Raw genomic sequence first — 22,259 nt, forward strand, 5'->3', positions numbered from 1 at the left:
CTTTTCCCTCCCCCTTGCTCCCCTCCCTTGTGTCTCCCACACACAGCAGAAATATCCTGTCTGCTGCCAAGGCAAACTCAATCATCCAGTCTGACTTCCTCCATAAAACATGCCAAAGCATTCACCAAGCAACTCCCACGTCAACACCAACAATTTCTGTTTGGTTAGCATGTATATTTAGGATTTGGGATGGCAGAGAATCCATAATAACCTTCTGGAGCAGACTCCTAGTAGTCTATTACATCAATATTAAAAACATTGGCTTTATTTCTAATTAGAACTTGTTTAGCATTAGGTTCCAGCTACTTTTTAAATTTTCCCGACAATTTAAATGGTCATTTGCTTCCTTCCCCCTCTTAGGATTTTCAGTGAAAAAATAATGAGATTGTCTTCATTGTCTTACTCTAAGTTTTTTGGGAAGACCAGATCATGTTGTTTGTTCTTGCTTGAGTCTTTCCCATTTTGTCAATATCTTCTGCAAATACTAATAGCAGAATGGGCAAGCTGATGTCGGGAATGGTATTATTAGCTTGCTAGTAATTCTTCTTTTGTTTGACTTACTTACTCATCTTGTTTATTCTCTTCTTTGTTTCACTATACTGAGACCACAAGCATAGCTAAAGGAATAAAGAGAGGAAATGATTTGGAAAAGTCTTTTTTGAGGTATTCAAAAGTGCCCAATTCCAGTTAAAATTAGTAGGAGTTTATCACCTAACTGTTAAGTACTTCTGTTGCCTTTATTTAAGCAAAACCATATGTCAATGGGAGAAATAACAGAATTCGTTTATCAGTTTTCAGTAATTGTTAGCCAGGTAGTTTTTGACCTCCATTAATCTGTTTATTGAATAAATTGTGTTTAATTTCAGAAGGAAATGACAGCAGCTGTATTATGCTTACTATTTGAAAGCTTGCTTGGTTTCAGTATTTTCTGTGTTTTTGTACGCTTGAGCTACAGAAATAGATTCTACAGATGGATTAAAACATACCCATGTGTTGAAGCCAGGCAATCAGACTCACATTTTACAGGTATTCATCCAAACAGCTAGGATATAGCTAGCTAAAGGATTATTTTTAATGTGTTTCTCCAAAGTTCTGTAACCTAGTCCCTTCACAAGGCTTATTTGTCTCATCTCAGTAAATCTGCAAGCCTATACGTTTTGTCATTTTCCTATCAAGTGTTTGGGGAGGAGGGCAGGGGGGGAGGACTGATCTTAGATAAGCAATGCAAGTTGGTTAAGAAAGGAGGAAACTGTCATCTGTAGACTTTCCAGACACAGCAGTACAGTTCCAGACAGTCACCTGAGTATTATCACTCTGCCTCAACTATAAATCACAGTCTGTTAATGGCCAAGGCTGACACCCTGACATTTTCAAGAAGAGTAAAAGACCTGATTTGAATGGAAATCAATTTCATTTTACAAATCTTGGGATACTCCAAACATGGTCTTGTTCTTTTTTTTGTGTCTTATTCAGGTTTTCCATGATTTTGTTGAAGGATTAATTGTTTTATACAATGACTTTGGTTTCCTATGTAAAGTTTCAAATTACAGAAATACATGTGTGTTCACTGCATCACAGGACCTGGTACCATGGAGAAAGCGGCTGTCTTTTCTGACAGCCTGCTGAGGGTGATGGGCACAGCCCATGAACCTACATTACCTTTTCCCCACCTCCAAAGGCAGGAGCTGTCCTGCACTGGGAGGATGAGAAGGCTGACTTGGAGCGTGTGATCACACAGCCCTGCTCTCCTGCATGTGAATTCCCATGGGGTGCTCCAAAATGGTGGCAGTGCTGGCACACCAGGACTTCCCATTGTGCAATAAATTGTCATGCTTGTAAGAGCCTTTCTGTAGCAAAAGTGTCTCAGAAGTTCTAAAAATTTCAGCTGCATTTTTTATTATTTAAAGAGACAAAAATAAACTCCAAGCAAATGGAATAAAAGTGGCTTTTTCCATTTTGTTTTTAATTTTAATTTTTTTTCTTTTGCCTGGGCTGTAAGAGTATACTATAAAGACAAGATATTCTCCATCCAAGGAGGGAGGGGAATGAGCTTAGTGACTGCAATACCCATGGAACTGTTGCACTAACAAGTAAATACAATCCCAAGCATCCCTCACTCAGACTGCTCTGATACATAGCACAACACCCCTTTTGGAGAAATGCCACTGCCCAAGGTGAAGGTTTTGAGGTGACATCAGACCTCCAGTGACTGCAGGTCCAAAACTGAGCCTGAAATGCTCTTTCCCATAATTTCACAAGGAGCTACCACGCTCTGCAAAATTTCAGTTTTCTTACTTGGCAAAACAAAAACATCTAGAGGTCACTGGTTAAAAAAAGGAAGGTGGTGTAAGGTAATGCATGTATGAGAATCTAAGCCAGTGAGTAAGCTGTGCCTAAATTTGCCAACAGTACATTCCTGTGTGAAACTGAGAAAGGAAAAGCATCCTTAGCATACAGAGGATTAAAAATATCTGATGGCCATTCCACGTTTAAGCCCCTTAAACAAGATAGTGTGAAACACGTTGTGGTGTCTATAGCAACAGGTGTGAAATCAAAGGTAAGGATTTTTCTCTCTTTGTGTGTCTCTTGCCTGCTGCACAGTACTCCTGGAAAAGCTGTAAGAAGCTCATTAAAACCATGCATGTATAAGACAGACCCAGTGCATCAAATGACTTTCAAAGGCCTTAGCTGTGTGCTGTGTCTAGACACTGTCCCTGGGCTTTATCACAGCACATCTTATGGAGCAGTAAAGCACATCTGGTGTGGAAAGAAATGTTAACAATCTAGCAAATTGCTAGCATCTAGCCCAGAATCCTTTTTCTCTTACAATAGCCACTAGGACATGCCCAGGGGAAAGGATAAGATCAGGACAAGTAAAGTGATACTTCTCTGTTGTGGCTTTTTTTTCTGTCTCCTGTGGAATTCAATGCAGTGACTAATAGCTGGTACCAACCTACTTAAACACCCTTGGCAGAATTTTTCTTTTCTTATAAATGTGTTTAATTACTTGTGCTTTAATTTTCTGAACCCTTTTGGTGTGATAACAATGGTATCTTTCCTTGATTACAAATACCTCTGTGTTCTGCAGATTCATTTGCATCCAAGGTAGGCTGAGAAAATGTTGGAGCCCTGTGTGAGTGGTTTGCATGGATTTCCAAGGTGCAATGGCTCCATGTAACCTGCATCATTATGCTCACTTAATTTGTTTTTCCTAAGTGTTTTCTTGGCAGGGAGAATTTCTAATGTTCAGTTATGTGACAGATTTTACCTGGGGCCAAAGTTTTTTTCTGATACATGTAGCTTATTGGCAAACTTTTGCAGCCACACACTGTTCTGTACAACGCAGAGACTTAAAGGTGGATTAGATGAGAACTGTGACATTTGGCACTGTTCTCATGACTGGTTTTATCAGTACAGAGCATGTCCTGGAAGACAGAGGCATCTTGCAGCATTGTAGTTTCCATAAAGGAATGCTTTGGCCTTGTTACAGTCAAGGGGAGCCTTTGGCTTCAGCTGCTAAGATGTTCACCATCAAATTTAAACATTCTGAAGACCGACCACCATCCTTACAATGCACTCACTTAAACTATTTCCACTCTCAAAAAGCTCCATACTATGAGCTGGATCCTTTTGTGCATGACATATCCCCAAACTGCATGAGGGACAGTGTAATCAACCTTGGAAAGCATTTCCCTTGACAGAACATCGTGCCTGCCCAGCCATGGGTTTCAAGAGCAAGATGAGCAGTTTACATTGAAGACTGCACCAAAGTAGAATTCTAGCAATGGAAAAAAGAGTCTAAACTGTCTATATTCCAAGGCTGAAAGGTTCTGTTTAGATTCAACCAAAGAAATATAATATTTAGCTGGTTCGCTCAGGATCTAAAAACCGCAACAAAAATAGAAACAAATCAAGTGGCCTCACTGTGTGTCATTTAACATGATGCAAAACTATCCTGGCATATTTTTAATGGAACATGAGTTTAAATATTAACTGCTTAGTTTAAACAGAGATTTTAGCTTTTAATATAGCAGCTTTATTGGATGATTCATGTTGACTATATGTGATTTTTAAAAGTAACTATGGTATCTCAATTTGTAAATTGTGATGCTATTACCAAAGACTCTACCTGAAGTAATTATAATCCTCATTTTTTAATACAGTGATTGAGTTGTCATTTCTGGAACAGAATTTAGCATCTAATAGTAAGTGCTGATTTTAGGGGGATGAGATCAAGTAAAGTCACTCTACAGTACAATGCCAGTATATTAGGGTATACTGCAACCCAACTGATGAGACAAATCAAAATGGATTCATGTGGTTACTTGGTATTTCTTTCAGACACGATTGAAATTTAGTTCTTGGGACTTTGGAGGAGCCATAATTCATTAGAAATGTTTAGAAAATGTAAAGTTACAGTTGCCATTTGCCTTAGTGCATCCTACTGATGCTACTCTCAAAGATGGCAAGTCCACTGGAACTGTGTGACAGATCTGCCAGCCTCATATTTCTGTCTCATATACTTCAAGTCATCACAAAAGGCAACATACACTTAATACATAGGAAATCAAGTCCTGTGTTACCTGTCCTGTTCCACTCTACTCTTGAAAATTACACAAACTATGTATTTTGTTCAGAAAATTAAAATACTGCCTTAAAATACTCAATTGCGACTATTGCAACCAGCTTTTATTTTTTGAGTTTGTATTTTCAGGAGGTTGGATAAAAACACAGATTAATCAAATATGTCAGTGAATACTTGGTGTAGCTCAGATTTATGAAAGCTGCAGTTTCATACTGGGACACAAGAGAGCATTTGACCATAGTTAGTGCTATGATGGTCAGGTCTTGATTTCTCTCTTTAATTTCTTCTTTATTTTTTTAACATTGATGTTAAAAGGTAGACATTTTAACCAATAGCTGTCTGTAATGCTTCTACCATTACAAAATTGTGCTCTCATTTTTCATTAATTGGTCTCTTTTTGGTCTGTTTTCAACAAATGTCAGAACACCGAGGCACACGTTTGGGCTTCAGCTGTGTAAACATATCAGTGCTCTAACTTACCCTTTCCGTAGCTACAACGAGCAGCTTCAAGTGTACAGCCCAGGGATTTGTCAGTGATAAACTTGCTGCCAGCCTCACAGGTGAGGGTAGGTGCTTCTTTCCCAAAAAAGCTCCAGCTGTAGTAGTGACCCTGCCAGGCTGCACAGAGGTTCTGCAGACCCGCACTGGGACTCCCCTTTGCTTCATGCCCAGGATGAGCCTGTATCTCCTCAGCCCATCCAGAGGGAAAGAGTAGTCCAATCTTTTTGGAAGTGCTGTCTCAGAATGCCTGCAGGCTCAGGTGGGAAACAAAACACATTTCACAAGCAAAATCAAGATTTTTTTCCTTTTACATGTGTGAAGACCAAGGTTTTTTCAGTTTAGTTTTTTAAATAGAAACAGAATTTCTGTTCCCCATGCTGAAGTTGTTAACCTTTTCCCAATAACTTTTCTCTTCTTTTGTGTTATTTCCATGCCTCTGAATTTCCTGTGACAGTGATCCTTGTAGAAAAGACTCAGAGGCCTTTTTGGGCAATTTTTCTCAAAAATGAGTTACCAGTTTACACATATTCCTTGAAGGCTGAAAACCAGTGTATTAAAGCCAATTTCCAGCAGTTACAGAAGACAATTTCCTAGAAATCTTTTACACAATTTAAAAAGACTAAGCACAATTCTCAGACTGGTAGAAAAGCAAGTTGCTAAAATTTCATAAACACAGAGGTCAATGAAAGAAAAGCACGAGGTCATTCATATTTTCCATGATGAAAATCAGGCCAAATTAATGACCACCATAATCTGGTTTAGATCCACAGACCTTAGGAGACCTCACATATGCCAAGTGTTAGGCTGGCTCATTGAAAATAGTACTATGGACATCCTTTGATCTGCATTGCTGCTGACAAAAACTGTGCAGGTGTAGAAAGGTCATGCTCCACTTCTTTGTAGATACCAGACACCTCTACTACCTCAAAAGAAATACTCATTGGAGTGGGTACTAATGGTAAATATTTATGAGACCAGGATACCAGTCTCAAACTATAGAGAGATATGAAGATCTACATGATGTGTTGCCTGTGGAGTTTAGGTTGGTTTCTTTGGGTTTTTTTACATTTTTTTAATTTAAAAAGTTAACATGCCGATAACAGGCTGCTGAATTAATTTTCCTTTTTTTCTTTTTTTCATTACACATACACAGTACTGTGAAGTAGTGATTGATACACAACCTTCTCCAGGAGGCACCATACTTAAATGAGTAATTTTTGTTCAGACAGCATTATTACTAGAATAAGAGCTTTTTTTCTGGAAAAGAACTGCCAAATCTGGTCTGCAATTGCCCAGTCAGAAGAAAGTAAGCCTGTGCAGGGTAAAAATATGAGGACAATAACATTTCCTGATCACATTCTCAGGTTGGAAAAGATTTTGCTATCTTAACCATCTGAAATACTGCAATTTTTTTCAGAAGTCTCTTATGCAATTAGCAATGGCAAGAACATTTTGAGTCTGAATAGCATGCCTATGTGAGAGCCTGAAACCATGCAGTTTCCAGCATCTGGGAGTGAAGTCTTACTGTTCAGCAAGCTGCTCTGAAAAGCACAGATAGCTCTTCCAGCAAGCTGGAAACACCAATACAGAAGTGCCAAATAAATAGCTTATTTGATTTAATTGTACTAACCATGATGTTTTACTTACAGTCTCTGTCTTTAATACACATAAACAGATATATGCTCTCTCACAGAATCACTGCTGATCTTTCCAACATCAAATCTGCATCTCTGACCAAAATGAGCTGAGACAGGTTTTATGGTCCTCACTACAGTAAACAATATGTGCATATATATATATATAGATATATGACTTTTTGAATATGTATCTCAAAGCACAATTTGATTTTGTGTTTGGTCTGTACTTGTGTCTGGTTTGTTGAAAACTTTTATGCTGGTGGTCCATAACCAAGGTACTGGTCTGTGCTGGACAGCTTGGAGAACAATCCAAGCATTGGATTTTCTTTGTTTTGCTTCCTGGGGGGACTCAGCTGGAAAAAGTCCCATATCCAGCACCAGCTCTCTTTGAGGATGCTGTGCTCAGCTCCCAACAGGAGCATGCTGGGGGGACAGGATCCCTCCCCCCTGGCTCCCAGGAGCGTTGGTACATCACGGACTGCTCTGACTGATTGTGTGTCTCGCGTGTGGGGACGTGCTCAGGGTGTTTGTCTGCGAGCTGTAAACTCATGTCACCCTTAACTTCACGTAGTCCAGACGTTGCAGTCCACTAAGCGAGATCTTTAGTGCTTTGCTCTACTGAACTTTTCCCTTGTCTGTAATGGATTGTGGATGGAAGAGGGAGGAGGGGAAGGTGATAGGGAAAAGCAAGGGTTTGATTGGCATGCAGTGATTTTGGACTAGCAGGAAGCAGGCGGCTCTGCTCTCCAGCCCCCACATGCTTCTCAGTCCATGTGTGTTGAGAGGGGAAAGAAACCGATATTGTTCCCTCTAAAATTAATTCCCAGTTAGCCAGTTATTCCTGGTTTTTAGCTCAGAGCACACTGTAATTGCATTTTTCATTTCAGTAATTATAGAGGATATTAAAGTGGATAGACAGTTGTAGCAATCTGGCTCTTTAGACATATCCACTTGTCCAAGATCAAATGGCTACAGCATATTCAGGGTTACAGTCTCCTTCTTTTCCTTCTTGTTCTCTACTGCAGTGGATTTTTTTTTCGGCGTTACCATGACAACACTATATCTGGCTGCCAGCTCTGTCGTAAGTTATTGAACTGAGACTGGCTTTTGGTTTAGCAGATAATTAGGTTCTGTCTCACAGGTTCATTTTCCTGTGACTGGGACATGAATATGACCTACAGCTGGCCTCAATTTCAGTGTCACAGACAAAACTTTAACCCTTCCTAGTCCCGCCACTACTGTACCCGCTGTGGCTGGCGACAATTCCAAACCCCTTCCTGGGGGTGCTGGACACAGCACACCCTCCCAAATCCTCAGGGCTCGTTCCCAGGCTGTGTTAATCCCCAGGGAGGAGGAGGAGGAGGACAGTCCAGCTTGCACCCCCCTGCTGGCGGGCAGGGAAAGGGTATGGCTAGCGCCAGATGAATATTGATTGTCTGGTATGGAGATTTGTCGGAAAGGTAAGTTCACTGCTTGATTAGTGACCCTTTAAATAATAGAAATGCACAGGGTGGTGACAGGCCTTTTTTGCTTGTCTCATGAATACGAAATATTTACCAGAGGTCTGTTCTATCACACAGCGCCCCATCTCGGGCTGGTGCCTGCAGGGAGGGAGCAAGGCCAGGAAGAACTGACATATTGCTTTGTAGGCACCTCCCTGATTTTCCTTTTCTCCTCAGGAAGAAGGAGAGGAGGCTCTGCCCGTGCATCTGCCCCTGGAATACATCAGGGCACAGCATTGAGGCCCTGGGGTGGGTGCAGGCAGAGCAGCAACACACCAGATGGACCTTTGAGTTCCCAAAATTGCACTGGAGAAGGAGGAAGATCCACCATTTGCTTCAGCCCGGTTTTCAAATGTACTCTTTCCCAACATTTATATGCAGTGCAACGTGGTCTTGCAGTTTTAGTGATTTCAAGCCGGGACACAAACCCCTCTCCTGTCTATGAAAAACTTGCAATTAAAACAGCTGATGAAAGGGATGTCCATGAGATTTCACTTGCAGATATTTTCATGGGATAAGGCAGGCATTTCATACCCTTGAAAGAGCAAGCAAGTTTCTCTCCCAAAGCTGGCAGATCCCAGAGGGTGTTCCAGAGAAGCACAAGACCCTTGGGGTAGGAGTTGTGTATCTACTTCTCAGAAGCTGCAGATTCTTGGCATCTGCCAGGCACACCATAGTGCTGCTGGGACTATTCTTTCTGGGGAATCTCACCATTAAAAATAAAATAAAATAAATAAAACAAACTGGCTGTAAAAACTGATGGATTTGCAAGACTATCCATCACAGGGCTCTTGCATACAGGGTATTCTGTGTGCTATGGCAGGGTGGACACTTCTCAGTTTCCCTGCCCTTTCCCCACCAAATTATTTGTGCTGAGGTCTCTTGATTAGAAGGTGAAAGCATAGAAGGAGCATCCATCTTGTTCTGTGGAATGTGTCCTTCTGAGCTAATCTCTCACCCTGTATTTGTTGATGATGTTTGAAACCTGTCTATTATACAGGACAAAGAAGTTGCCATTTCAAGAAGCAGAGATGGTGACTTCTTACTGAAGATAATGCCGAAAGCTGCACATTTAGCACATATGTATAACCAAAACCATCAAAAAAGGCCCTTGAGGTATTTCTTGATTAGCATATTTAGTGTGGATTAGACATCCTTGCAACCATAGCATAAAAGTTTTGCTGTGGGGTTAAACTCAGAGTGGGAGTGGGCTGGAGGGGAAGGTCCCCCTTGAATTACAGAAAAGGGGTATTGATACCACACCAACAGCATTTACAATACAGCAGTGGTATATTGCTGTATAATAAATTTATTTCTTTATGTAAGCAACTTTTATGAGGTTTTTAGGGTCATTCACCCTCCCTCCTTTTTTTTTTTTTTTTTTTCTTTTTTTTTTTTTCAGACTACCTGGTTTCAGTTTTTGTTTAGAGTTGGTTTTGTGCCTGGCCCTCATATTCTGGCATAGTCCTGTAATGTTTCATCTGTGATCACAGTTTTAAAGCCAAATGAAACACTGTTTTCATTGTAACCATTAGAGAAATCAAGCCAACATTGCCAGTGGGATTAAATTTTGTAAAAATAGATAAGAAATCTCATTGTTTGGCCTAAAGCAACCTGACATTGTCCAAAAAATATTTGCAAATGAGGGCATGTAAACCAGATCACAAGGAAAGCAGGGAGGGGCTGGGGGGAGATGGTGACTAAGAGAAAATGATTTCATGATTACCACTTTGAGTACTTAAACTGAGAAATCTTACTGTAGGTAATTAAGCCCACTACCCACCCTGGTATATACTGTTTACAACTGGCAGCAAGTTAGTCTCTTCCTGAGGATGCAAAGCTGTCAAGTCCTTCTGAGTCCCCAAAGTCCTTCCATAGCTGATCCTTTGTAATGTGAAAGACAAACATGTGCAGGATCTCTCCTGCTCTCAGGTACTGAGACCAACACACTCGCTTCTCGTTATTCTCTTTATTCCCAGAACAATTGTTAAAAGTGGAACAACAGCAGAAGTTCAGGCGAGAAAGAGGGAATTGCAGCATTTCATGCATTCTACCAATCAGTAAATGCCCTGTAAATTTCTCTTGAATGTAAGATTTCTTTGCTGTTTGGAACTCAATAACCTTCTTTACTGCCCTCTGACAGAACCTGCCTCTACACATTGCTGCCTCTGTGGTGGATGTTGGCTGCTAAACTTAGTTACATGGAATCATGTCTGAGTTATGTACCTTGAGTAACTGTGAGAATACTTCCTCAAGTGTGCCTCATCCTTCTGATTTCTTATCACATTTTTACCCTTATGTGGTACTTGACCAGGAGAGCAAAAATAAATCCCTTAATTTAAATATTTCATTGTGACAGCAATGTCAAAAGTGATTCAGATACCCTGATCAATTCCTCAGAGCCATAACAGACTAACAGGAGTATAAAAAATTCTGGTTTAAAATCTGGGATGCCTTTTCTTTTCCTCTGGGTCTTTAAATTTTTAACTTCCCCCTCCCCCTCTTATATTATCAAACAAATTTAAAAAAAAATCAAGTATCATGCAATTAAAGAAACATAAAATTACATAAATAAGAAAGAAAATGTTTTGCAGTATTTAGTATGGTCAAATTGCAACATTTACCAAGAATGAGAGTAGGAGTGTGATCTTTAAAGATGAAACTTTAGATTAATGATATAACTTTAAAAATTAGCTACAGCTCAATTCTTTTCAAAAGAAAAATGATACATTTTTTCTAAGACCCAAGAGTTGTTTCCATTCAATACTTGATAATTTGCCTAGTAGAACCCATGAGATGATGACTCAGCAAACAGAACTGGGGCTTGTTATCTGCGTAATGAAGGACGATTTTTTAAATTTTTCATTTTACAGGTTTTCTGAAACCTCTTTTTTTATTAAAAATAAAATCTGCACAAAGAAGATTTTTTTTCAGCCCTGAGGAATAGAAGTGATTTACTTCTTTGACATTCCTAAACCCAGGAAGACTGTGGCAGATGAATGAATCACTCAGAGGAAGGGGAAATGGACACTTCCCAATGGTGATGCTTGCTTTGGGTTTGGACAAACATCACCATGAAAGACTCTTCATGTGGGTAGAGCGGCCCAAACACTGGGTTTTTTCCCAGCTGCTGTAGCAGACCTTGGCCAGGGTGAAAATTCCCCTAAGCAAGGAGGTCCTTTTTGAAATTTAAAATGTAAATTTTATTTTTAAGTGTGATGAGAGAACTTATTTATTAAAAAGTGAATTACAAGCTGTATGGTTGGTACCTTAATCACTCAAATCTAATCATTCTTTCTGACCTTTTCTAAAATAATTCCCAAGCAATAATAGCAATAAGATACTTTAGGCAGTGCATTTCTGGGAATCATTGCATTTCTCAGGTGACCAAAATCTTCATCCTCTTGCTTCACCACACATCTGAGGCATGAAATTATTCCCTTCCAGTGTGATGCCTTCTCCTACTCTTATTGCTTAAATGATTCTTAAGGATTAGTGTGTTAAAAGCATTGTGAGAAATTCGGGGTGGTGGGGGGGAAGGAGAAGATAATATTTTACATTAGAGTTATCAACCTGATCCACATTTTGGTGATTTTTATTCCAGTCACCAGAGTCTGGATCTAATACACATCCATGGTATGGGCTAGCAAAAATATGGAGGACACAGCAACTTCTTTGACAGTGTGCTGTGAACAAAAAAAGCCACATATAGCAAAAACCACCAGAATTTAGAAGGTTTTGTATTTGCAAGGATAAAGAGAATTGCGTTCTGTGTCCACTGATGGGTATTGCCAGCTGTCTCCTGCATGCAGGTACCATTCTTTGTTCCCAGAATTTTATGCATTCAGCTGTGATTTCTCTCTAAATCCTTTTACCATATCTTGATTGGCTTGCAGACAGAATGCAAATTCTCTTGAGACAAATGCACCATTACCATTTTAAATTGTAATCTTTTTCAGAAAATGTTGTTGGATCTTTGTCATTAACATTTGAGAACAAAAGACTGGAGTTTCAACATTTGTTGCCACCCATGGGGCTTTTCCTCATATAAAGTTCTAGTTGCAATATGAGGAAACAACATTAGTTTCATGTTCTTTGCAAAACAATGTGTAGACAATCACAGAAACTTACCTTCTGTGCATTTATTTTACTGTGAGCAAGGACTGTAAAACACTAGCATGCCTTTTAGCTGGAGGACAACAGAAGTAATCTCTGGAGCCAATGTTGGGGAAATAGCGTATTTACTAAGTCATTACTTAGTAAAGTCCTTATTTACAAAGCCCTGGTGAGCACTAATCTCAAGCTTAAAGTTATAAATGTAGCTGCGTGCTCTGATGAATCAAAATTTTAGCTGTTTCCATTTCTGCCTCAGTGAAAAACTTCATGTATTGCAAGAAAATTCTAGAGCTACGAATAAAAATAAGAGATCTGTTCGATATCCAAGGCTGCACCCCTAAGCGGGCTGTCCCTCAGTTTGAAATCTTGTATATATGTAATCTAATATTTATCAGTAAAACCTTACAGCATTAAATGCAGTAAAAATTATTTTATGCTCTCATACTATCCATCATTCATATATAAATAGCAAATGCCATGTGATAGATAATATGCAGTATATTAGGTATATAGGATGTTTTTTAAAAAACTTTTATTTCCTAAAAATATCTTATTCCTATTTATTCTCTTCTCCTTCCTGCTGTACCCGCTGTGAAAACACTGTCATATTCTAGTGAAGTGGTAAAAAGCAGTGAGAAAACATGATTGCTGTTCTGTTTCACTAAGTAAGGGCCTTTGTTAAAATTATTTTTCTCCCCTCTTTATTTGATGAAATGTATAAATCTTTATAACTTGTATTTTATATATTTTGTGTCTGTAGGGCAGGATCACTAATTATTATTTTTTTCCTCACAAGAGAGATGAAAATATAATTCTCAATGCCAGCAAAAACTGGTCTCTTGCTTTCCACAGGTGAGAGGCAGCATCCCATGGAAGGCAGGCTAACCCCAGTTACATGAGCTGTAAGTGTTATGCATATGCCATGTCTTATGTAGTTGTTGTGATAAAAATGTCTTGTAGAATAAAATCTTTAGTTAAAGACAGAAACACTGTCAAAGTTCTTTTAAACTTCTTCTCCAAGTCATTGCCTTGCATTCCTTTCTGGAAGCCTCACTGAAAAGTTTGTGATGGTTTGTTTGAGACAGCTGCCGTGTCAGCTCTGGTCCCAGTGGGCACATGCATTGCCTTTCACAAATACTGAAGGGACTGGGAAATAAAAAGGTTCTCAAGAAGCAGGAAAGAGTTCTAGGATAGATCCAGGAAGGGCCACTGTGGTATTTGCCACATAATTTTCACGTTTTCAGATTAATTTTTAAAGTAATACATAAGTAATACATAATACATAGGAATATAGGCAGTCTGTCAGTGAATGGCAGACTCAGTGGATTTCAAGCAAATTTTTCTGTTGCGTCTTTCAGAAATTTTCATCCCTTTTAACCCTGTGGTTTTGAAAAGTAATTTATATTGCATATGGTTCAGAAAGAGAAAGGAGTTGTTAGCAGAAAATATTCATCTGATGTGCTCAGCCTGAATATTGAAAATAGTAGTAAGAAACTTCATAAGCTCTCCTGTCCCACCTTGCTGACCTTAGCAGTTTAGACAGCTTGGAAAGGACTTTCATCTTCTATGTCCAAGCTGAGGGGCAATTCCAAGCACTAGCAATCCAAATTCTTTGCCTCTCACTGCTCTGATGACCATAGTATTTAACATGCTGTGGGGTGCAGTGTTATGAAATGAATGCAATCCCATATAACCCAGTGGTTCGATTCTGTGCACACCTGGGAGAGGTTTAGGACAGACATTACATGTGTTTCACATCTGTTGGTTTCTGGAATTTTGATTCAGTGGTCTTTGGCTTGGTCTTTGCCCATTCATATTGTACCTATTTGAACTCCAGATGTGAGCAAGAAAAATTAATTTCTTCCTATACCATCTTTTAATACTGTCAGATGAATATGAATCTCAGCTCTCTGCAATATATTACACAGAATTTTCATTTTATTTAGTGATTATTAATACTTCCATTGCTGTGAACCCAGGCATATTTCTTTTTTAGGATTTACACAGCATATTACATCTCGTGGGATGTGAATTTTCTGCATGTCATTCTATAATCAATAGCAGTTGTTATTTACATTTTCTTTCTGACCATTTTTGCATAATATGCTTATCCTTTTTATTATTCCTAGCTAGAAAATGCCAGCATAATTTTATTTGCAAGAACTGACATTTTGAAAGGAAAAAAGTACTTAGTTAAGTATTTTTAAATTATTCCTGGTTTGTTTTTCTTTTCTTCGCAATACCAGATATCACCTTTGATTAATAGCAATCATATATAGGCTTTGTTCCTCTTATCTGGGTGTCAGCAGTAATTGGAATCCATATCCATATCCTACCTTGCAATCATGCTGCAAAAGGCCAATAAATTCCCGCTGAGTGTGTTACTTGTTAAATTTAGTGCATTACATTCAGGGTAATGAATAAAAGCACTGGGCCGTTACTGTCTGGTTGGCAGAGGAGGAGGAAGAGCAGCCAGACTCCCCTGAGGCCCCAGGCAGGCTTAAAAACTGTGACAGGCAGAATCAAGGGACTCCCTGAGCATCACAGTTCAGTTTGTCTCCCTTAATTTCCTCTTCTACCAGGATTTTTAGGGGAAATGGAGGTGAGATGAGCTGGCACTGAAGCACAAAATGCACTGTGCTGGTATACCAGTACTCCCTCGTGCAGATTCTCTTCTAGGCAAGTAAAGCATTAAACATGCAGCTGATGACAGGTTTGACTTTGCTTTAAGAGATGCATGTATCACAAATATATATATTTATATTATTTTATAGATAGATAAAATATGCACATAAATGTAGCATTCTTAGCAACCCATGTAAACCTTCTGTTGGACTGCTGACTGATAAAAATAAACTCTCAGACTTTTGGATGTCTGAGCACTGCTTTGGCTGACACAGGAGCAGCTGTGTGTCTCTAACTGCAGGAAGAAAAAATATGTACTTCAGTTCTGAACCTGGGCCTGGGAAGTTCATGAATTTCAGTTCCTCCTAGTTGGCACACAAATTTACTGTGTTAAAATGATGAAAATCTGATAAATAAGGTTATGGAAGAACTGAGGTAACAAGACAGAATCTCAGTGAAAGGATACACAAGTCTATTTTGGGGAGGCTGGGAAGGAGATTCACACTTTGTCTGCAACCTCCTTTTTGGTTTTTCTGTGCCTTTGAACAGTGGGATGCTCTGAGTGAACTCCCTGTCTTGGAAGAGGGACTCTGGCTCCTCTGGTGCCTGCAAAGTTGGGAGTGTGGAGAGCCGTGTGCCCACACATCCCTGCAGGAGGGCAGTGGCATGTCCACCTACAGCTGGAAATATGCCCTGGAACTTTCCCTCTCATTGCCATGCCTGCTCCCTGTTCCTTTGGGACACCATGAAAGGGAGACTAGAATGATTACCTTCAGACCCAGTGTGTTCTGCAGCTATGAAACGATGAATTTTGGCAAGATTTGGGTGTTTACAGTAGTTGCATTCCTTCCAAGGACACCTGTCATGGCCAAAAATCTCCTGAGCTGGAAATACTTGGTACTACGTCAACGTGTACCATGTAGATCCCAACTACATTATATTTTCAAATTAATTAAAGTCCACCAAACAGAACAAAGTTACAGTGGAGATCTAATCTCTACTGGAGTCAAAGGCAAAGGTTTTACTTCTTCAGGATATTATCAGTTTGGAGCTGCTTTATTGAGTCCTTCTGAAGTAGTATGTTTTTTTGTAGTATTTTGTTACTACAGCAAAAATCTTCCTCTTATCCATCAAGAGCAGATTTTGAAAATTACCAAGAAAGCATAGATTATTTGGGCTTAAACCCACCACAGGATTCAGGTTATCCAGCTCTTCTTCTGACTATCTCAAGTGGCTTTTTTTTTTTTTTTTTTTTTTAATTTTTGTGGTTTTGGTATTAGTGTAGTTTCATATTGGCTGAAATAACTTGCTTGATGGTGAGAAAAACAATTAATAAGTAATGGAAAGAAGAGGATAAACCATGCAGCCTTGATATCTACACATAAGATTTTTGATGGCATTTCTTTCTTTTAGGATTTTGAAGAGTCTAGGTTTAAAGTAAGATTAATTTGTTGCATAAAATTACAGATATGGGATATCTGTACTCCAGGATTGGACTGTATATTCAATTCCAGAAGTAACTGTGCCTGGCAGTTCAAAACTAAGAAACACCTCTGTCATCAGAGAGAAAAACAAGATCCTTGCAGTACAAGGTACTGCATCAACCACACCAAATAATTGCTCCAGGTTGTTAGAGTTTAACATAAACCTTCCCCATCATGAAAAGAAGTATTTTTTTTTTTTTTTTTAAGAAAAAGGTAGTCTTTTGATATGGGTGATCTCATACAAAATGAAATATTTGGTGTGGTCCTGTTTTAAATAAGAACATGGCTCATGATGCTGCTAGGAAAAGCTCTTTCCTGAAATTGTGCTGTTCATTATCTTAACCTTACAATATATCATGGTTCTGTCTGGCAATTGCATTAAAACTTAAAATGGCAAATCAACATTTCTAAAACACAAACACACATGCCTGTGGAGCATACCCATGCAGAGAGATTTTAAGATCACTTCATTTGGAAGACAGTTCTGGCTTCTGATATGGTCTTGTGGGAAGCCCTCTAATAGTTTACATTTCATTAGGGAATGCAAACAGGTCCTTGATTCTCTCATTGTTGGACCGGAAAATAATGCAGATGAGCCCAGATCCTCCAAAGAAACCCTTCTGAATCATCACAGAAGGGAGGCTGGGAATATTTGCTACATTCTGAAAAGTTCCACAGGTCCGAGAGCTCCAGTCCCCGGTCTCAGGCCAGGCAGTGGTTTTGCTCTGTGTCAACCATTGACATTTGTTGTTGATGGATTTTTATTTCATCTTCTCATGTTCAGCATTCCTTTCAGCTGGAACATTTAGTTTAAGGCTATCTGTGTGCCATGGATAGAATCATCTTTAATCTTCTTACCATCAGAAATTGTGCAGGAGCAGATCCAGGTACAATGGCTGTTGACGGGCTAGATTTTTTTTATACCAACCTATTAATTTTTGCAGATGGTTTGTGGGTTTTGTTTTTCTTTTAATATGTTCTAGTTCATGCTCTTCTCCTCTCTACCTTTTTTTCCCGTTGCTGTGGGGGTAAAATAAACTATGACAATGATGTTGAAAGTAATAGCTCTATGAAAACTTTGATTATTTTAAAAGTCCATTATCTGACATGAGAACTTCATGTTTTTCAAGTATTTACTTGCTTTCTGGACAACGTGTGCCACTTAGGTCTGTATAAGTAGAGCCAAACCAATATATCTGGAGAAGTAATCAACCACAGTACTGTATTTGTGTCCTTTCCAAAAAAACTAGTCTGCTGCCTCTACTGCCAAGATCTGGCAGGTAGCTTTGAGGAGATTAATGGCCCTGGTGATTGTTACTATTTATGCCTTTTTTCCCCTTCTTACACTTAAATTATTGCATTCCAAATGCTTATTTACTGGATAGCATGAATGTGATGGGGAAAAAATGCAAACAGTCTAGCATATGGCATGTTGTGATCTGACCTTGTATTTGTTTATAAATTTATGTTTTTCAAGGTACTGGACTAACACAGCCCTCTGAAGTGCTTGAGGGATCAAAATCAGCTGTCCTTTCAGAAACAGTCTATCAGTCACGTAAAGGTTATTCCAGTCCTGCCAGTATGGAAATGGGTTTGCTGGACATTGACTCACTCGCCACTGACGAAGGTGGAGTTGAAATTACTGGCAAATCTCATGTGTTAGTTTTTCATGTCTAACTTGCTTTGATCAACCAACATTGCTGCCAGGATGAGGTCAGACTGTACTTATTGTCATCATTGCTCCTTGGTTTGGTGGTGGGTTACCATTTCTATTTTCAATAGGCTGGAGTGTTTTCTCCTCTGAAAACTTTTGTGTGAGAAGTTCATCGTGTGGGAAAAGAATTAGATAAAGTCATATTGTTTGGATCAGAGTTGAAAAAATATCCAGTGACCTGTGTCCTGTTTCTTGTCAAAAGCTACCATGAACAAATACGCACCGAACCTGTAAAGAAGTCTGTGAAAGTACTAGGAGTTCCTTTTTTATTTCAGCACACATTTTGCCTGGTTTTTTGATGTGGTGGAAAAAGACTTTGGTCTTCTGGAAGTCTTTGTGCAAGCATATTTCCTAGCCCACATGAAGATGCATTTGTGGCTACTGCTTGAATAATTTAAAGAATGATGTACCAAAACAGGTGGATATATACAGTCTATGTTGCTGGGAGTTTATTTTATAATAACTGGGGAGTTTTGGGTGCTCTTTTTTTTCTACAAGCTTTAGATAGTCAAATCATTAAAGAGTAGCCTTCAGAACTTTACTTAATAGTTCCCAAAGCATGGTATCTTACCGAGGAATCTTCTTCAAGCAGTTCTCTTGAAATTCATGCAAAGTGAGTAGTATTGGACTTTTTATTTCTTTTATTACTATTATTTCTGAATCTGGCTGCATTCTCAATTTTCTGACTATTTCCTCTATAATAGGGTCTTGAGTAGGCCTTGATGGCTCTGTTCAGTCCCACATTTGAGCTCATGCTCTATTCTGGAGGACTCTCTTGCAGTCTGGAAGGCTTAATTTTGGTGCTGAGTTTTGGCCCATCAGAGGCCTTGTCTGAAGAGCACTTTTGTCTCTAAAAGATTCTCTGCAAAAAGTAGTTGTTTTCACTGTATGTGCTTTTGCTAAGATCTGTGGAAGTGTCACATGTTCTGTTGCATGATATACTAATCTTTGAGTCTTCTATTTGTGGAAAAAGCAGAAGGAAAATATTCTCCTATTTTATTTAGATTTTTTCCTCATTCTTCCTTTAAGTGAAAGTTCAGGATAGCACAGGAAATTGAGAGTGGCACACCCTGTTTTAAATACTTTGCTCTTCTGTTCAAGACTTATTTACTCCATTAAATAAAGACTTTGAGGTGTTTTAGAAAACTAGTAAAAAAAAATGAACTTGGTTATAGGACTATCTGATGGAAGTACAACAGAAGGAATCAAAAAAGGAACAAATGATGAGAGACATCTTAATAAGTGGGTGAACTGCTTTTATCTTGTGATAAGTTGAATTCTCCCTTGATGAATTTGGATACACTCTAGTGTTATGGGCTTGTTGGCCCTTAGTAAAGAGTCTGAGTTTTGCAGATTAAAATGATAGGGGAAAGGGTTAGGAAATGGCTCTCAATAATAGATATTCTGGTGGTCTTAGTCTATGATGTCAGATGACATGGGAGCCTTCCCCCTAAAGAAGCAATTGGAAGAACCAAAGCATCCTGTATGAGTACATAGGGGAAGAAAACTGAGAGTCTTGTGAAAACTTGTACTTGGAAGAGCACTGAAATACACCTCTACACATAAATTCGATCTATAGCTGTAGAGGCTGAGCTGGACAGTCCTGATACAGATTTTACTGGACTGGATATCTTGAGGTGGTGAGTAATTTCTGACCTAGCTGAGAAATCACAAATATGGTCATTGGTTACCTGTAAAATCATTATATTATATATATATTATATGATTGCTCTTCAAGCCTGCGAGGAAGAACAAGAATATAACACAGTAAGAGGATGTTAGGGTTTTTTTGTCAAAAAAAAGAAGGATGCTTTAATAAGACAAGGAAAAGAATTGAATCAGTTTTTCTGAAAAAATACTAGTATAGAATGACTATGGAAATACTTTTTATGGTAGAGTCTTGTTAAAAGATGGATTCATCTGAGCTCAGATCTCATATTAGGCTTCTTTACAAAATAGAGACGCAAGTCCAAAAGGAGAAGCAAGTGTGACAGAGACTCTACACTTCCCTTGGGTGTGGCAGACATCATCCCTCTGTTCAGGGGAATGGTATTTTAATTAAATATTTTTAATTAAACAGCAATTATTTGGTAAGTTTTGTCAGCAATATCCCTAACACAAAACTACAAGCAAATGGACATCAGAACAAACCCAGATGGAATGTGTGCTTGCAGCTTATTTGCATTATCAATCACTGCAACGATGGTTTGTGTATATAAAGGAAATCAGCCCTTCTATATAATTGTGTAAAGTGAGTTTTGAGGATAAGAACAAGGTTAACTTGAGGAGAGAAAGAACAATATAGGTACCAAGTTTTGATTTGTGATTCCAAAGGTTTGTTTATAATAGGAAATACCGTGATAGAGCTGGCTTGACCTGGGACAGTTTATTGGCTTCTTTTTTTGTATGCTTTTGGCTGTAGAGCTTGCTCAAAGAGGGAAACAGCACTGAACTGAAAAACTGTCTTGGAACAGTAAGCTTAGAGTTCTTGCAAGAGGTCTGTGAACTTGCTTCATAACAGATGAGGAGCCGAGTTGTTTGATTACTTGGTTGTTATTGTGGTTGATCTATATTTGCTTCCTAAGTTATGATTGGCCTTGTTATGGAACTCTTTGAGTGAGGCTGACTACCAACTTGAAATGTGGAGATTATGCCTTCAGAAATTTCAAACACATATCAAAAACACCTGGCAGGAATAATCTGCCAAAATGATTTTATTATCCTGACGCTTTAAATTATCATAGAATTGTTTAGCTTGGAAAAGTTCTTTAAGGTCATTGAGTCCATCCATTAAGCCAGCACTGCCAAGCCCTCCACTAAACCATGTCCCCAAGTGCTACATCTACATGACTTTTCAATCCCTGCAGGGATGGCTCCCTGGGCAGCCTGTCCCACAGCTTGAGAAGCATTTCCATTAAGAATTTCTTTTAACATCCAATCTAAATCTCTACTGGAGCAAACCGAGGCTGTTTTTTTATTATCCTATCAATTACTATTTAGGAAGAGAAACCAGCCCCCTCCTGGCTAAAACCTCTTTTCAGGCATTTGCACAGAGTAGTGCAAAGTCTCCCCAAGCCTCCTTATCTCCAGGTTAAATAATCTCAGCTGCTCCTCACCAAGCTTGTTCTCCAGACCCTTCCCCAGCTCTGATGCCCTTCTCAGGACTCACTCCAGGACCTCAATGTCATCCTTTTAGGGAGGGGCCCGAAACTAAACACAGAATTCGAGGTGCACCAAATTCTATGCCAAGTACTGAGGAACGATCACCAAATATGCTCAGCTGCAGATCTGTATGCATAAAATGGCAAATTCTAATATTTTTTTGTGATGAAAATATCTAAAGCTGCTAGTGAGAGTATTAGTGAAGCCTAGATGACATCCCAGACTGACAATGTTTGAGGATCATGCCCCATTGGAAGTGGTGGACAATTATGAAGACTACACATATTCAAATGAAAGATTCTTCTTCAACTAACATTTGATGAAAGGCAGGAAGGACATGTCTAAAACTCTTAGAATCCACACTGAAATGAGAAACAACTGGGATCTATTCAGCTGGCAATGAATTTATAAGGTAACTTTGCTGATATAGTCCAGACTCTACAACAATATTGTGAGACATATCAAGAGGATGGTCCTGAACCCAAAGTTTACTGCCAATATTTTGCATTGTCAGCAAAAAACAGAGTCACAAGACAAATCTTGAGACAAATATTTGAGTTAAACGAGAAATGTAAAAGGGTGTAACCAGCCATCACAATGTCCTATTTTCAAAATTGGTGGATAAGTTGATGAAAACCCCACATGTGGGTGTGGTGAGGGAAAGGCAGAGCAGAACTGAGCACGTTTAAGGGAGATATAATCAGGTAGTCATGTTGAAGGGTAGTAATGGAGAGTTTAAGAAAATAAAAGAGGAGAGAATAAAACAACAAAACTTTAGGAATGGACTTCCATTTTCTGACTATTGCAGCAAAACTAAAAGTAGATCTGAAATGTGTAACTCACAGTATATGAAATTCACAATAAAGAGAATTAAGAAAGAAAAAGTAAATGCTAAGGCTCTGATGAGGATACAATTCTAGTTTTTTGCTTTTG

At 38.9% G+C, this 22,259-nt stretch overlaps 1 protein-coding gene across 3 annotated transcripts in view; it reads left to right on the forward strand.

Annotated features, from left to right (window-relative positions):
* The window catches only part of LOC116992041, a 361,926-nt gene that overhangs the window by 282,804 nt on the left and 56,863 nt on the right, over positions 1 to 22,259 (forward strand). Inside the window, exons 1-2 of one of the 3 annotated variants that reach the window (XR_004416981.1) lie at positions 7,848 to 8,183; positions 13,194 to 13,243. The exons of 1 other annotated variant lie outside the window; for it this stretch is intronic. The gene's annotated coding sequence lies outside the window, so the exon portion shown is untranslated. Of the gene's footprint in view, positions 1 to 7,847; positions 8,184 to 13,193; positions 13,244 to 22,259 lie in introns of those variants that run through there. One more of the 3 variants, XR_004416982.2, reaches the window with a different exon arrangement.

The sequence above is a fragment of the Catharus ustulatus genome, chromosome 2 (assembly GCF_009819885.2).
Source record: "Catharus ustulatus isolate bCatUst1 chromosome 2, bCatUst1.pri.v2, whole genome shotgun sequence".
Classification (NCBI taxonomy): domain Eukaryota; kingdom Metazoa; phylum Chordata; class Aves; order Passeriformes; family Turdidae; genus Catharus; species Catharus ustulatus.